The 19,167-nt window shown below is 28.1% G+C and overlaps 2 long non-coding RNA genes across 2 annotated transcripts; one reads left to right on the forward strand and one right to left on the reverse strand.

Annotated features, from left to right (window-relative positions):
• The first annotated feature begins 1,333 nt into the window (after positions 1–1,333).
• Positions 1,334–19,141, forward strand: LOC116185706. Its single transcript, XR_004150581.1, has 2 exons — positions 1,334–1,632; positions 18,527–19,141. It is a non-coding gene; the product is annotated as an uncharacterized LOC116185706 (long non-coding RNA).
• LOC102681285 lies at positions 5,739–10,586 on the reverse strand. Its single transcript, XR_421871.2, has 4 exons — positions 9,993–10,586; positions 6,366–6,473; positions 6,234–6,259; positions 5,739–6,156 (listed from the first exon to the last, which is right to left on the reverse strand). It is a non-coding gene; the product is annotated as an uncharacterized LOC102681285 (long non-coding RNA).
• Positions 19,142–19,167: the final 26 nt, after the last annotated feature.

Below are 19,167 nucleotides of genomic sequence, written 5' to 3' on the forward strand. Positions count from 1 at the left end.
AGAAGCACGTGATGAAACTTATCAACTGATCCACGTGTATCAAACTCGATATAAGTTTCTCCGTTTCTGTAGAACTGGGTTTATTGCCAATTATTCGAAGAGCCGGATCGGCGAGACGAAAGTCGGCTTGTTTCAAGAATCAGCCCGTGTCATTTTTATAGTATCGCCATAAAAATGCTGCGGAGTCGTAAGTATAATTCGTAAATAATAATATTACGATCATAAATAATAAATAATAATATCTCCATGCGATGTGATATTACGTGTTGTTATTAAAATAACATCCCTTCATTGACCTGGAAAATGTATGGACCTGAAATTTGAAAATTGAATTACATATACGATACGAGAATCAAGTACACAACTTAAAATACTAAATTCATTCGTGATTGCTATATGAAATTGCTTAAAAGCCAAAACAGATTAATCATTTCTAATAATTTCGAATAATTTCACAGTTAAAATGCATAATTAAGTCAAGAACTAAACATTGAAGTTAATCAGTTGGATTTCTTTATGGTTTAAATTGAACCTCTTCAATTGCATATATAATTGATCACAGAAATTAAATTATACCATATAAATTATTGAAAAACCAAACAAACGAACTTTCTAATTTATAACTAACTTAATTACATCAGAATTCAAATGACTGGCTTTAAAGGAATCGATCAGCTTCTATGTGTTTCGTATCTGACATTGATCAAAAAATTATCTCCTTTTCGAACACAAAACACAAATGTTCTATTTCCAATGTTACAAAAATCCACGCCGATTTTCGTTTCATCTCCATTTTCGCGATCGCGATTTAATTTGCGAGAACGTTGGCTATCGTGGATAAAAGATGGATAATTAAGGACGATCCTTAGAAGAGATGAAGAGATCTTAATCGGATTCACCAGAGATATGCATTTCAAATCGTTCGAGTCGACCGAAAGATGCCCGAATCCGAGATTTCGGTAAATCCAATTCTTTTTACAATCGTAGGAGAGCCTAAGAGAGTTCAATTCATCTCTCAGGAACCCCGACGTTTTAAACGTCGAACGTTTTATAGATCTTGCTCGTTTTTCAGAGGCCAACATCAACTTTCCACTCTCTTCTCGAAAGATCTCGCTGACCCGGAAATCGGAACGAATTTCCAAAATAAAAGAAATATCCAGAATAAGCGTACACCCTCTTCATCTTCGATTCAGCTCTCTTTCTCTCTTCGAAACTCCGAGTTTCGAAAGTTCCGCTCGAACAATCTTTTATTTCGTTTTCCGTATCTTCACTTTCAAATATAATAACTTTCGAGTATACTGTATATAACGAAACACACGGATTGTGTTTATATCTGTCGAAATAATTACAAGGTAATATTGTTATTCCTTGGAGTATTTATCACGTCCTGAAACGAGTGTTCGCGATAGATAAATAGAACTCTCGTGTTTTGCCACAGTTCTTAAGGAGCCGCTTTCGAGAGCGTGTCGAACAACACCGCGGTTATATTTCGTTCCTAAAATATTTCTATCATCGGCGAAAAAATAACGACACGGCAGATCGATGGACGGACTTCTCGAATTTATTAGGAATCGAACGCTGACTTATTGGGAATTTTATTGGTTCAATAAGTTGGTTTGCGAGAAAGATGAGGTTAGTAAATAATTTTATTTTGCGAATTGGTTTTGGATTTCGATGATGCATTATAAGATATGCATGAATGAACGAGGTCGGTAATTTTTTTATACGTTTTTGCATATTATTACGTTATTCGTGCAGATTTTTGTAAATTTAAATTTTTCATAAATGAAATGAAATGAAAATCCGTAGTCTAGCGATGAAATATGTCTGCTAACATCATTAATCATAATTCGTTTAATTCGATTGAAAGGTAAAGCATGAATTTTTCAATAAATAATAAGAATAATGTATAATATTATAATAGTTGGTATGATGTATAATATTAGTATTATAGAAATTAACTGATGTGTAAAACACTCGAATTTTTGGTATAAAGATAATGCTCGCGTTACAAATTAAAACGTTTGAAAAAAATCCTTGATGATTACGCGATCGTTAGAATTTATTGAAATTGAAAATAATTATTTATAAATAAAATTTGTTTGTGTTTAATAATTTTCGTGTTTTGTGAAATTTTTTTCTGTCAATTTAATCACAATCTGTGACTAAAAATTTTTGTGTACGAGATTTTGGCTTGCGTTTTGAAAAACTCGGATATAATTAAATTTACGCGACAAAAGAGAGCTACCTTTTTTAATTAATTTCGATATAAATGGAGCGTTATTCTTGTACTTGTTAAATAGTACTTTTTTAATACAATTATGTTACGATTATGTTAAAATTCCATTGTCATAATAAAATATGATCGAAGAATTTATATCAGAATTTAGCATTGTTGTTCTGAACTATCGTTCAAGAATTAAGCTAAAAAGAATAAATTAAAATTATAAAATAGAGTAAGAAATATTCTTAATTTTTATTTATTTAATTTTTATATACCAGTTCCAACCAAATACTGATTGACTATATTACAATTATTCGCATTAAAATATCTAAAACAATCGCAATGCATTAATAATCATACGCATTTATTTCCAGCGAGGAATTGACCTCGGTATATATCCATTTATTATATTCCTCATCGATCGCAATATGCGCGATTTCCGATTACGTTTATTCGTTAAATTGTTAAATCAGAATTTTTATTCGGATTTCCCCGATGTATCATTATATCTCCAGTGTACCGTATTTATCGTATTCATTAACGAGAAACCAGATGAATTTCGAAATTTCAGCGAAAATTCAATCCGATGGAGGTTAATTTTTATATTACAGACAAATCTCTCTCAATATTATATTCATTGCACGTGGAACACATTTAAACGAAATATTATTTTCTCTCTTCGGAAACTATGCAATAGCATCGAGATGAAATTGCACGTATTTCTATCATAACTATCGAAATTTTCCTGAAATTTCGATCTCTATTGATTTGATTTTCAAGGAAGAATATCAGAGATATTCATCTTCTTCTTATGAATAGCTATTACATTTTTATTTTCTCTTAAAACAAGTATAATTCTCCATAGTCAAAATACTTGACGATCGATCGAGGATTTTTAAATTTATACTTTTCAAAGAATAATAGCAGAGATTTTCTTTCTATTTCATCATTTTCTTTCTATGCATAGATTTTACAAATAGATATCGTATTATTTTTTTCGTGAAATAAATTCTACGATCATTAAAATCGATTTGATCAATGCAGATATTAGATATCCATTTTTATTCATCGTATGTGAGTAACAATCAATTAATAACGAAACGATGTTTTTCGTATTGTTTCTCTTATGAGACGCTCGTGTAATCAATCTTGAAAACGAGAAACAATCACGAAGGATGGATAAATGTTCAAACATACATATATAGGAAGTAATAGAAAGGATTTATGCCGTACATATATGTATGTCGAAATGAGATTACACGGAAATATTCGACGAGATACAGATATTGAATTAAACATTTTTGTTATTGTCCGGAGATATGTTGGATCGAGGTCATCTTGAAAATGAAAAACTCATTGGCTGTTTTTACTTTGTTATAAATATATAGTTAACGCTTTCACGGTAGTTGATTTAATATATCGTGCATCAGAGCGAATACGAAACTGTGGGAAAAGTTGTGTCGTTAATATTTAATTGAACTCTTTGGTCCTTGAATTTTAAACGTTTCCTTCGAATTCGTTTCATTCGATTTTCCATTATATCTCTGATATTCTTGCATTCCTTTTTCTCTCCAGTATTATTATTAAACAGAAAATTTGTTCTGAATAAAATCAAATATTCCATTTCTTTTCTAACTTTTGAAATTTCTTATTAACACATTATCTTTTTTGTTATAATATTTTCAAATATATTATTTATTATTAATAAAGAAAATATTTTATGGAATAATTTTATGATATTGATGATGAAAACTTAAATTGAAATTCTTCAAACTTGCTTATTCTAATTTTAATTGTTTAATTCTATTTAAATTATCTATACCATCCGAATTACCTTTTCATTATCGATTTAATGAAGCACTTATTTAAATAGCCATTGTATGTATGTATTTCGTCAGAATGCAAAGAAAATCTGAATTAATCCATTTGAATAGTTGCAATGCATTGTTGTGAAACGATCATGGAGGCAGTATTCCATATTGATAAGATCTTATTAATACATGTGAATGAATGCAAAATCCTTCTCATTGAGTTTATCATTCGTTATCATCATGGCACTGTTCTTTCTTTTTTTCGCTTCCAAATCTCTTTTTTCCTTCTCTTAATGGCAACTGGTCCAACATCTTATTAATGCGATACAGAGCAAAATCGTAGAAAGCATTGTTTGTTACGACGAAACATTTTCTATTGTTGGTTGTTTGATAATCTAGTTCTGTTGAATAGATAAGATTAATCTTGCTATAAAGAAAAGAATTAAAAAAAATAGAGCGAAAACATAATCTTTTTTGGCTTATTAATAATCAGTAATTTAAGATCATTGAAATGATCTAAAATAATGAAATCAACTTCAAGTAAAAGATATTCTAAATTAGATTAAATTTTTATTATATATTTCATAATTCTTAGAAAAAAAAATAACATGTTCTCTCTATATTCCAATAAAAAAATTAAGTGAAAAAAAATAATCGATAATGAAGTTTTTATCAAGTAAGAAAAATACACTTCATGAATATCCTTCCATGATCAATGACTCTTTTTTTCTGTCTCAAAGGAGGAACTGACAAGGAATCTACTTCTGTCAAACGCAGCCCTCGGAAGAAATTTCTTCCTTTTACAATCCTTCCTCCGTGAACAAGTTAAAATATCGTAAATCTTGTTTATACTCGAATGAATTACTTTTGCTAAAATAACATCAAAGCTATGCATGAAAAACCATTTTAAGGCTGGACGTTTTATCAGAAATCATGAATTTTCTAAAGAAAAGTTTTGTACACATGAAGTTATATCTATTTAAAAGTGCAATATATGATAAAATTAAAAGTTTTCAATTCCAGGACTTTCAAATGAAAGCATTGTCGTTTCAATTAAATTTAAAATGTTCCCTATGGTCTGGTCTTATCAGAAAATGCATTACTGCATGTAGGTGACCACGTGTGAGATACATTTTCGAGAAGGAGGACAGATAAGCAAGAAAGATAGAAAAAGATGAAACAAATCAAATTACCCTTGAGATATATACATTTTTGACGTTTTACTTCGCGCTTGCTTTGGGGGATGTACGCTTATTTTATCTTCATGAGCGTGGTTTATAAAAAATTCAACCTCGTATAGTGACGAATAAATATTTAGGATCTCGATTTCCTAATATTTTCTCTATCTGAGTCATTGATTATTCGGACAACTTTTATTTAAAATTTAAAATTAATTGTAAAAAAAAAATATTTTATTACAAATAATATTCTTTACGATATTACGATATTTTTTGATGATAGAATAAATTGTAATAGAATATGGAATCAAAATGAAAGAAATAAAACAGATGAAACTTAATGCATACATTGAATTCAATATAGGGACTCATTATATCTACTTCTCACTTCAATACAAATTTAAACTGGTCCCTAATTTAAAAAATAAAAGTCGATTAATTTTTTTTTTATTTAATGAATATATTAGCATCCGTCTAACGATTTATCAATTATTTTAATTCGATTATCCTCCAAATAATTAGTCCAAATAAAAAGAAGAAAGAATCAAATTATTTGTTTTTTGGTTATTCGAGCATAATATAAATAAATTGTTCGATACATCGCTTATTTCTTATTCAGTGATCGAACTATACCTCGAATACTTACTCAATATCTTCTCGTTCACCTTAATGTACACTTCATTTATGCCTCACCGACGATAATACTGTCGGATGTGATCCTTAATGAGGTCGAAGATCGGCTCGATCGCGACAAAGTGACAGTAGAAGGCCTACCATGGAAATTCACTTGTTTCCTCCTCGAATTCTCGTCGATTATCGATCGCTTGCTTCGATCGTGCTTCGATACGAAATTTTCACGAATGAATACTCCTTTTCCATTCCATCGAGAATTCCCTTAGAATGCTTGTTGTTGTGCCAACTAACGTGATGATACGAGGAAATTCTATTTTAGAGAAGAGAGAAAAAATAGAATGAAAAATGCGAGGTAATAATAATAGAATTAATATTTATCATACTGACCTGCTGAATTCTGCGGATTTTTCTTTCTTTCCAGTAATCTATATCCAGTGATAAAATTAAATTAAAATTAAATATTATTATATTTTATATATCACTAAATTGAAAATGAAATTTTTATATAAAATAACTTACAAAAAACATATCAGATCATAGAACACAATAACTCTGTCCTTCTTCGATATTAATTATTCGAAATTTATTTCTGAATATCAAGCGACGAGGAATATGGAGTAATTAAATCTGTTGGAAAATATACATATCATTTATAGAATCGATATAATATCCCCCATAGATATCCCACGAATCGTTCTTTGATCTTTCGACGAAACTTGGAGATTTCGTCTTTTTATCGTCAAACGAGCGACTCTTTAAAGCGGATATCCCGAGTTTCACAATACCAGTTCCGCTGAAAATAATCGGAATTCGATCATTATAGCAATCAACATCCTTTTTTTCTCGAGATTATCGAGTTCTCGCCTCGTTTCTTCTCGAGAAACGATTCGAAGTTCTAAAGATTGAGGTCTCCTCTTCATTTCTCTTTCCGTTCGCTTGCTAAAAAATTTCTATCCGAAAGTCTGTTTCGAATACAAGATAAAAGATACGAAAAGTTTAGATCGCTTCGCGAATTTCTCTAAAGTGTAAATGTTGAAAGTTTCGTCCATTTTCGTAGTTCCGTTCTCAACTTCCGTTGAGAATTTCCGTTGAGATGTATTAACTTTCGTTTTTTCAACGAAGTTTCTTTTCTTCAGTTTTAATGAAAACATCCGTATCCACTTGTGAATTCGATAAGATTAACGATAATCAAATTAATATTTTGATTGTGCTATTGCAAATGATCCGTTTTATAAAACACGTTAGAGAATTTTTTTTAAAAAGTTTTCATTTTTATTTCGAAATTGTCAAGCTTCGAGGGCCATCGATATATAACGAAAATGAAGATATTGTTTTTTTCCGTGCATGTCGTTTATTCAATTTTTTCATGGCGATCGAATCATTTTTTTTTTTTTTTACATAGAGACGTAGAAAATATAGTAAAAAAATCAATGAATCAATAATTTCGCGGTTCAGTTGTGAGAACTGAACTTAGAACGATGTAGATAATCGCATTATAATCGAAAATTTCATTCGTCGCTGCGAACTTTGTTATCCTTTTAATCGCATTAATGCTGCTTTATTAATCACAAGCTTGATATGGAACTTTTGAAAGCGTTTTATTGGTATATCGTGATGAACTAGATCGATGAAAGTTATTAAATTTGAATGATATATTTTTATAATGGAAATTAGATATCTGACGATCAACCAAAATTTAATATTGTTAAAAATTACTGTTCTCTTTATATATATTTTTAACACTATTTTGAAAATGGAAAAAGAAGGAAAAATTATATTTATTAGAAATTAATTTCAATGGCACAACAAAGCATAAAAACATTTCGAGTTTATATGATTCATGATATAATTTTACTTTTTCTTTATTAAAGATCAAATAAAATCAATTAAAAATTTAAGTAATAATAATATGATTTGAATTAAAGATCTTAGAATTCAATGTTAGATAATGTTGGATAGAATAAAGAATAAAAGCTTGGAGTTTAGAATTCATTAGATTTTGCAAGCACAAACTTCTCAACGATCTTAAGATTTAAATGTGTAATTGTTGGAAGTGAAAGATAAGAAGGAAAAGTTTAAGTTCGAAGACTAAGAGTATTCTTGGTTACCGATAGCTTTGCTTTAAAAATTTAAGAAAAAGAAGAGAAAAAAAATATTGTATAAATTCAAATTTAAAATTCATTAAATATTGAAAAACTTTATATTTTTAATGCTTCTGAATTAATAATGTTTTTTGAAAGCTACAATTGTTAAAATCAAAAAAAAAAAAAAAGAAAAAATAAATCTTTTAAATCCAAATATAGATCCAAGAATTTTTAAATATTAAAAACTTTATTTTTGAAGCAAAAAAAAAAAAAATTCCAGAATCCATAATATAAAAGGTTTTTTAAAATTTAAAGTTATATTTGTTGAAAACAAGGAATACGAATATCCTATAAGTTTAAATATAATATAATATTTTTCGAAAACTCTATATTTGAGATTCTTAGGATTTAAAACTATGATCGAAATAAAGAGATGAAAATATTACAAATAATTTAAGAATGAATAATAAAAATACAGAATTTATTATAGGTATAGAATTATATATGGAAAAAAAAAATTAGAATTTATATATGGTAGAAAATAAAAGAAAAATAATCATGAATGTTATTTAAAATTCAAATATTAAAAAGATTTAGTCTAAAATTTAAATGCAGAATTCAGTAATTCGAAAATGATTAATAGAATTGCAAAAATAATATTAAAATCTCGTTTAAAATATTCAAAGTAGAATATCAAGCCATTAAATGAGAATCGAATGCATTAATTTTATAAGATTTACGGATATCAAATCACGAGACAGTTCATTTGTTATTATTAATTAATTAACACTGAGAGCATGATTTATTGAGCAAAAGTTAAACTCAAAAATATTATTAATCAATTCGTTCGAATTGTCACGTATCGTGATTAAATTATAGATCATTGAAAAAGATTGATTAATAAAAATTTGTTTTCTATATTTTTTATCTGAAATGCTATTAAATCTTTTCATTCATTTTGCTATTCGAATAAAAATTTGTAATAGAATCAGTTTTTTGAAAAACCATTAGTATAAGTTTAATACTTTTGAATTTTATAGTATTGATGATTATAGTTACCCATAATAGTTAATAATAGGTTTACGTTCAATCATTGTCAATCAATATAGAATATAAAGGATTCAAACAACCACGAAGCTGCAGATAGACGATTTAGTCGGAGAGATGCTTTGACGGGAAATCATGGTATTAACGTCAATCCTAGTCTGCAATGTTCCACATTGTTTGAGATATCAAAGTAGTCGAGTCATGCCTGTTGATTAATCATTTCATTACATCGCAATTTTGCCAAACTCAATTAGTTGCAAAGTTAATAAAAAGACACGCTATTGTATAATCAATCAAAAATACGCATAAAATTTTGATAATATGCAAGAACTGTAATGTAACTATAAAAAGATTTTTCAGAATATAAATTTCATTGATTTAAGAAAAGAGAAATATTAAATGATGAAATGAAATTCCTCGAATCAAATAACTGAATTATAGTTGTGGTAGATAATATTATAGCTATTGATTAGAATTGTTCGTAAACAACCTGAGAATAGTTAGAGTTGTTCGCTCGAAACTGAACGTAAGAAAATGAAATTCATACACTGGCTGCAACTTGGTTATCACTTTAGTAGTAATTCATATTCGAAAATTTAGCACAACTATTATATAATAGAGAAGATTTCATTAAAAGTTAAATTTTATAATTTGAAAAATACGAAATGTATACGAAAAATGTTAAATTTTAATAATGGTAAATTTTTCCATACTCTAAAAAATTTAAAATTTAAAATTTCCAACGAATATTTTCTAAAATTTGATAAGTAATTCTTTTCGTAATTTAAAAACTTTTCAATATTAGAACAATTTAAATAATACTTGAACAATTTAACATAACAAAAAATTTTCACGAAAAGAAAGTTACTATAAAAAATTCAATTTATACTATTGAACTCAATCTCATTAAAAAGTTAGAAGAAAAAGCAATAAAGCAATAAATTTTCAAATCTTTATCATTAGTTTGCATTAAAATTGCATATAAATTAATTTCTAAAGGATAAAATGAAATTACCTTTGCTAAATTCGTAGATGAAAAGGGTTTTCAAGGATGATGCGCAATGTATGGTTTATTTATCAGGTCCACATGTAATCTGAGTAACGCAATACGTTGTGCAAAGGGTCGTCTGTAGACTCTCGTCGGAAAATTTATCGAGAAACGAGCTTGTTACATAGCAACACGTGCAACGCTTCTGCAAAGCAGCAGAATTGTTGCAACACAATGCAAAACTTGACAATGATTTTGATGATTCATTCATGGCACGAGTCAAAGAGAAGATAGCAGTAAAGATTCTCTTTGAAATAAATTTGCACTTTCAAATTCGTTAACAAATTAATTTAAAAACGAAATTAAAAACAGGCATCGATAGACTGATCATTTTTGACGAATCGTGTGACGTCATCAGAGAATAATACAAATTTAGCGGAACACTTAAACTTTATTCAAATTTCATGATGCACATATACTTCTTGTATTATTATTTATATTGAAATATGGAATTTATCTTGATTTTGTTTCATATGTCACTGCACAACTAAATTTTGAAATTATTATTGTAGCGATAAAGTGAATAAAACTGTCATGATTGTAGGAACATATGATGAGTGAGATATACATGGAAAACGAACGAATATATGAATCAAGAAATATGATAGGCTTAGCTTAATTTTGTTTCATCTATAATCAAATTTTGACCAATCAAATATCGAAATTATTATTATACAAAAGAAATGTAACCGTTCGTGATTATAGGAACGTATAATGAGTGAGATATACATGAAAGAATAAGCGAGTATATAGTTTGAGAAATATGATATCTAGACTAGATTTAGTTTAATTTTATTTATAATGTGATCAATCAAATTTTGAAATTATTATTATACAAAAGAAATAAAACTATTCATAATTCTAAGAACGTATGATGAGTGAGATATACATAAAAGAACGAACGAGTACGTGAATCGAGAAATATGATAGGCTTAGCTTAATTTTGTTTCATCTATAATCAAATTTCGACCAATCAAATATCGAAATTATTATTATACAAAAGAAATAAAACTATTCATAATTCTAGGAACGTATGATGAGTGAGATATACATGAAAGAATAAGCTAGTATATAGTTTGAGAAATATGATATATAGACTAGATTTAGTTTAATTTTATTTATAATGTGATCAATCAAATTTTGAAATTATTATTATACAAAAGAAATAAAACTATTCATAATTCTAGGAACGTATGATGAGTGAGATATACATAAAAGAACGAACGAGTACGTGAATTGAGAAATATTATAGGCTTAGCTTAATTTTGTTTCATCTATAATCAAATTTCGACCAATCAAATATCGAAATTATTATTCTACAAAAGAAATGTAACCGTTCGTGATTATAGGAACGTATGATGAGTGAGATATACATAAAAGAACGAACGAGTCCGTGAATTGAGAAATATTATAGGCTTAGCTTAATTTTGTTTCATCTATAATCCAATTTCGACCAATCAAATATCGAAATTATTATTATACAAAAGAAATGTAACCGTTCGTGATTATAGGAACGTATGATGAGTGAGATATACATGGAAGAACAAGCGAGTATATGGATTAAGAAATATGATAGGCTAGATTTAGTTTAATTTTATTTATAATGTGATCAATCAAATTTTGAAATTATTATTATACAAAAGAAATAAAACTATTCATAATTCTAGGAATATATGATGAGTGAGATATACATGAAAGAACGAACGAGTATATGAATCGAGAAATATGATAGGCTTAGCTTAATTTTGTTTCATGTATAATGCGACCAATCAAATTTCGAAATTATTATTATACAAAAGAAATATAACCGTTCGTGATTGTAGAAACGTATGATGAGTGAGATATACATAGAAAAACAAACGAATATACGAATTGAGAAATATGATAGGCTAAATTTAGTTTAATTTTGTTTGTAATGCAATCAATCAAATTTCGAAATTATTATTATATAAAAGAAATGTAACTGTTCGTGATTGTAGGAACGTATGATGAGTGAGATATACATGGAAAACGAACGAATATATAAATCGAGAAATATGATAGGTTGAATTTAGTTTAATTTTGTTTGTAAAGCAACCAATCAAATTTTGAAATTATTATTATACAAAAGAAATGTAACCGTTTATGATTATAAAAACGATGAAGAAGATATAGATAGAAGGATATCATGGAAGACAATCAAAAAGTGCGAGTGAGATTAGAAATATTATATTGTAGGATGTAATTGTAATATTAAAGAAAGATTAATGTTAAAATACGACAAATAAACGTAGATTGAGGCAAATATAATTTATTTAACGTTTCATCAATTTAAAATTGATAAAAATTTTATTGGATAACTTCTAATCTTTGAATCGACAATGCATGAGAATAAAGTGTTAAAAATTATTCTAAAATTTATTTAAAATTATTTTAAATTTTATTTCTTTTTATTTTTAATTATTTTGTGAAATTTTAAAAAGTTTAAACAAAAATCAACGTGAATAATTTATGAATAAATATTTTATGTTTTAAATTTGATTATTAAAATCAAAAGTGGAATAATATTAAAAATTCTGCATATTGTAAAATATGCATATTAAAGACTTAAAATATTAAAATACTTAAAATAATTGGGAATATTTTTCCTTTCTTAAAATATCAGTTTAGTGTAAAAGGTGATATTTTTACTGCATAAATTATTTTTAACGGTCATGGAAATTCATTAAATCCAGATTATCCAGGTAGGTACATTGAGAAATGATTAATACGTTTCATCATCGAATTGAAAGTTAAAGTTAAGAAATGAAAATTTTCTCTTAAAGAATAATTTTAATATTAATTCTAATATTAATATTATATTGATAAGATTTATTTCTATCAGCAATGGTCTGTTTCCATTCCATGGTAACTGAGTATGATTAGCACGATTTTGTCCGCATTTTCGCTTTTTCTTTCAATTTAATTAATACATCGAATGAGTTTCTTGCTTAATTACAACGCTAAAGCAATGCATTTTATCTTAGCTGACGGACATTAAAAGGCTCGAAAGCGTGTTTTCAATCTGCTCCCGTCAACTTCCATTTCTCGTCTTGTTTAACTTGCAGATTACCTGGCACCCTGTTATCTTGTAGAAACTTTTATCTGTTATAACTTTTATCGATATATATTCTTATTTATAAGTATTTAGATATTAATTAATTTCGCAAAATTATTAAAAAAAGCTGCTAATCTAACAAAATTTTATATTTATACAAGATAATAATTTAGAACTTTTGGATGAATATTGATAAAAATTAGTTTTAAGAAAATAAAATCATTTTAATTTATTTTGATTTATTTAAGATAAATTGGATAAATAAAAAAGTTAAATTTGATTTTTTTAAATTTATTTCACAAATTAACATATTAATTTAAATATTGGCTGAGAAATATAATGATACAAGTGAATTATTTAATAAAATTTATATTTTAAAAAAGTATAATTTTTTTCGTATCTTTTTATTTAATTTCAGTATTGGATTGATTTTAATTTGGTTTTAATTAGTATATTAAAATAACTTTTATTAAGTAACTTCAAATAATGTGAAATTATAATATAATTCTATTTTCTTTCGATCAGATTATATCGCTTAAATTTTCAATTCTCCATTTATAAATCATAGACAAAGAAAAATATTAACAATTCTCTGAATCAGAAAATAAAATTATGAATAAAATATATATATGAGGAAATAATTTATTTTTAAAATTTTAATTACAAAATTTAATATATGATTTTTATTTAAATAAAAAATTTTCTTAATATAATAATCTTAATAACTTTAATAATATTTAAAAAATTTTTTAATATCAATATTCATAAAAGAAAGTATAGATTTCCAAATAATATAAAATTGGCATAACGAAAGTTCATATCATTCGAAAATAGCAGGAAAATTTATATTATAAAAACAAATAATTCCGCACAAAGACATTTATATAAATCCTTTTATATTTTGATAATTTATTTAATCATATTTATTTTCGAATATATAGGGCACATTTATGATGGAACTCCTCTCTCTCCCCATATCTGTGTTCATGCGATGCGTGGCGTGTGCGTGTATTCGTGGCGTATGTCGTGCAATGCGTGCGCGTGTGTGTGGCGTGTATGCGGCGTGTGTGTGGCGTGTATGCGGCGTGTGTGTGGCGTGTGTGTGACATGTACGTGTGTGTGCGTGTGTATGCATGCTATATGCATGTATGCATATGTATATGCATGTATGTATGCGTCTTTTTCGAGTGGTTAAATAATAATAGCCATTTCTCATGAAATTCGAGCAAAAATAATGTCATAATTTGCTAACAGCCACCAGTCAGAAACGTTTACGCACAAATTATTCATCCATGAATTGTTTGATCAGCATTCGTCGATCGATCGAAGCGTAGAAAATAAACTCTTCGCGGGTAGATTGAATTGGAAAGTTTCAGGTACATTTCGTTGAAATATTATATTACGATCATCGTATAATATATTTTAGAAAAGATTATTCGTTATACAAAAAAATTATATTTAAAATATTTTTAATAAAAAATCTGATCCATCTTCTGTTAGATGTTTTTTAATAATAATGTATTTGTGACTCAAGATTTTGTAGAATGCATATCAATGATAAAACAGCAAAAAAGAGATTTTAAAGGATCTAAAACGTTTTCTATTGTAACGGTCTATTAAAAATGAATTTATTATTTTGGAAAAATCTGGTGAAACGATTTAAAGAACTTATCAAACATATTTATAATTTAGAAATTTTCTTAACAAAAAAAATTTTTTGAAATATTTTCCTTAATTTTACGATTTTCAATCAAATTTGATTAATAAGAGAAGCTTAAATTGAACATCTGCGATCATTAATCGAAATTTTTTGTTTTATTATTTCTTATCCATCTTCATTTTTATTTAAAGAAACTTTGTCTGTATTGCAGCTATCTTGGATTACAGACAGGAAATTTTACTCGAGAATAGATTTTTAAATAAAACTACATATGACGAGAAATAAGATAATAGATAACGACATGGTACTTTTAAAAGTTGTTCTCTCATTCAACTCTTTTTCATGAGTGAAAAAGAACTTTTTTTCATGAGTAAATTTCGTCTCTCGAGTAACTCTCAATCAAGTTTTAACTTCTATACACATGCATTCTCAATTTTTATTTTTGCATATGCATATTCTTTTTTTTTTTTTTTTTTTTTCATTTTTCTCATTTGAGACTGTTATTCCTAAGAGATTTGCGCCAGATGATGAAAAATTAAAAATTCTCTCTATATTCAAATATTCTCACTACATTGAAAATCTTTATTTTTCGAATCATCAATATGCTAATTTTCACTATTTCCTTATTGCTCATTATCTAATCTTCAACAAATATATAATATTATTATACAATATAATATTATATACAATATATATTATATAGACAATTAATTATAGACAATATAGACAAATAAATTAATCCTAATATCGATATTCAATATTAGTTTCTTCTATAATAAAATTTTCGAATATTTCTCATTCGAACTGTAATAATTCAAATCCTTTCATCGCATAATGTCAAAAATCATCGCTTTTCAAACATTTCTCGCGTAAAAATGATCCACAACAAGTGTGTGTCAAATCACATCGACGATTTCAATTTCACAAATACAAACAATATTAAAACGTGTCATCATAGAACGTGTAAAACATCATAGAACTTCTTTATAATCCTTCTTTGTCCATTCGAAACTTTATAAATCGAGGCTTCGATTACAAAAAATCGCACAAACTGCATCGAAACGTGCCATAGTTGGATGCACTTAGGTTATCAATCCGGAGACAAAACCGATTCGAGTTGAATCCACTCGACCAATCACGAGAATCATTTGGCTGCCAATTTTTCGTCGACAAATCTCCATCCACGGCGATGATCGTTCTCCTTTTTCGTTTTATTCCCGGTATTTTCGCTCGCCGGCCAATCCGGATCCCCGTTTCGTTTAGAATTATCGTTATCCGCCTCGAGAGCAGACGTTTTTCAACGTACACACGAGTTTATCTTTCTGTCCGCGTATTTCCAATTTCAATGTTTAAACAAAAACGGTATTCGCGTCTCGTTGTCCAGATAGACGCCCCTTGTTATTTCAGACGCATTCCAGGGGAGGACAAATATCGGCGATTTGTCGTTCGATACGTTTCAACCTGTTTTATTTCTACATTCCGTTTTGTGCGACGCGTAGAATTAATTGTAAGAGAACGAGATAAAATATTCGTAGAATAGACGATACAGCGAGGAATATATAGTACAGGAAATTCAATCGATAGGAGATTAAATTTAATTAAAATTTAAAGTAATTATAATCATTATAGTTATCAATTCAGTGAAGTTTTAATAAAATTTAATTGAACGTGCACTGATTCGCATTTTTATTAAACTTTGAATTGACAATTTGGTGTGTAGATTTGTTGAATGATCGATTTATTGATTCGTACTGAATTGAATATATTGATCTTTGCTTCATTCGTTTGATAATAAGAATATCTATTTGTCTAATTTTACTAATTTGATTAAAAATATTTCAATAATTTAAAAATTTTTAAATAAGAATAGAAATTTAAATTCAAACTTGTTATTCCATATTTTCAATTTATTCCTATTCGAGAAACTGTTTCATTTTTTTGCTTTTGGCGCGATATTTTATATAAAACTCTCAAATTATTGTGAAGCCAGATTTTTCATCCATTGTGTATTTGAAATTTTATTATTCGAAACTTTCACAAATATATTGTGTAGTTTCAAACGATCGATGTTTCATTCATTCAAGCAACAAAATTGCTTTATATTATATCAAGAAACAATAAGAGAAACATAAGTTTCTTCATCAAAAGATCGCACATCTTCGTTAAAGATGCGATTCATCGTGTTGGAAACAGAAATTCTTCAAGAAGAATTTAACGTTTGTTTCGATGCATGTTTCGTTATTGTCACAACGTTGAAATACATCAACGATTCATGAAAATTTCACCAATTTGTGTTTGCTCGACGTAACAATACGAAGTTAGAACGAGAATGTTGGTTACACGTCTTTAAACATCACGTTTGAGACAAGCCCTTTTTCTTCTATTCAAAAGAACCTGACTTCTCGAGAGAATAGTTCAAAGTAAAGAGTACGTTTGTGCCTTTGCGAAAGGAAAGATTTTTGAAAAATTTCTTTCATTTCTCTTACACGACATAACTCGATAAGAATATATCAAGTTTTCTACGCGAAGGAAGTGACAAGTATGATATAATATTTCGTTTACGAAAAAACGTGTAACGATTGAACGAGCTATAAAATGAAAAAATGGAGGATGCAATTTTTTTTTAATCTTATTAATTCGAGATTTTAATTATTCCAAAAATAGCAACTGATTAAAATTTCAGAGTTTGTCATTTTGATTTATACTCCTAATCTATTAATTTTATTTAAATACAAAACCAATAATTTCGAAAAAAAAACCTCTTTTAAATTAAATATACTATTTTTACCTTCATTATACAACGAATACCAATCTAAATTCCATTCGTTTTTCAATATACACTTTCACCATAAATTTCACACACTACAATTTTCGATTAAAACCAAGGAACAAGAATGCCTTGACGGATTTCCCTCATTAATTAACATTCTTCGTCTTCACGATGTCGATGCACGCATTCTTCCTCCCGTTCCCTCGTAAATCCTTCCGCCACGTTTTCTATCATCCCTCCCCCCACCATTGAAAGCGAGAATCGCGTCGCGTTTCCAGAAAAGTTGTTCCATCTCGACACGAAAATTCGACAAATCGTCCCTCGATCGAGATTCGCCGTTCCCTTCAATTTGTCGCGTATAAATTCGTGAAAGTGGAGATTCGCGCCGACGAGAAATTTTTCGGGATCGATCGATCGGCCGCGTGGGCTTCCGATATACCCTCGAGTGACGCATCGACGAGATTCGATCGTCGAGGAGATTCCGGATGCAAGACCGAACGATAAAACCGCGCATCAATCTCGATAGACTTTGAAAAGGATAGACGTTTATGGGAAAGCAGCAGGGGGAAGATCGATGTACGTACGTATGTATGTATGTTTGTATGTATGTATCGCTTTATCAGTATGGATGATGGAGTATATATTATATATTTGTTTAAAAATTCGGAAAGATTAGGTAAAAATTAATTCAATGTTAGTAGCACGTGTGTTGATAATTTTAACAAACGAGAAATGCAATTTGAAATTTATGATTTATTAATTAATAAGAAAATGTGTACAAATAATATAGAAAATATTATTAAAACACACTCGTAAAGTAGAGGAAATCATGTCATTGAATCTCTTTTTTGTTCTACTTCGATATCTTAATTCGTTCGAGGTATAAAGATTCAGTGTGCATAATATGTATTTAACACGGTTTCGTTGGAATCATAAATAAGTCAATAACTCAGTGACCTATATTTTTTCCTCAAAAATACTACTTGTTTTTTCAGGAATCGCGAATTTGTCCAGAATTTGGGATAGGTCAGTGAGACAAGGTGCGAGCGAGAGATCCGAGTAAGCAACAAGGGTAGAGATAGTGAATAGATTAAAAATTACCATTTTCTCTACACGATGATATCTCAAGAACCGGAAGTCGTATCGAGATAAATCAAAAAACACCTTAAAGGGTAAGATTCTGCGTTTCTAATGATTCGTTCGTACGTTGATTAAAAGTCATTATCTTCGAAGTTATAGCGGTTCAAAGATTTCCTAATTTTAATCGAGTTTTGAAACAAATTACGCAACTGCTCGTGTTCAAATCATATAAAAGTGAAAAAAAAAGAAGGTATATATGATACCTTAGATCTATAAAATAGAAGAATTGTTCTTATGTCTGCACGTACGTTTATCTGACATTTATCTTTCGAATGCAGCCAATCGAATCTTCCAACTTCTTCCAAACAGAGTTTCTTCAAAAAGAGATTCCTCGACACGAGGGTATAATCCCAAGTACAAAATCGAGAAAGTTTCGAGCAAAGTTTCGGACGTTGAATTTATATCCAACCGCATAAATCGCAAAGATATTATATTAAAAAAAAAAAAAAAAAATAAAAGAAAAATGGACAACTTCTATCTTAAAGAAGATATATCT

The sequence above is a fragment of the Apis dorsata genome, unplaced genomic scaffold (assembly GCF_000469605.1).
Source record: "Apis dorsata unplaced genomic scaffold, Apis dorsata 1.3 scaffold_256, whole genome shotgun sequence".
NCBI lineage: Eukaryota > Metazoa > Arthropoda > Insecta > Hymenoptera > Apidae > Apis > Apis dorsata.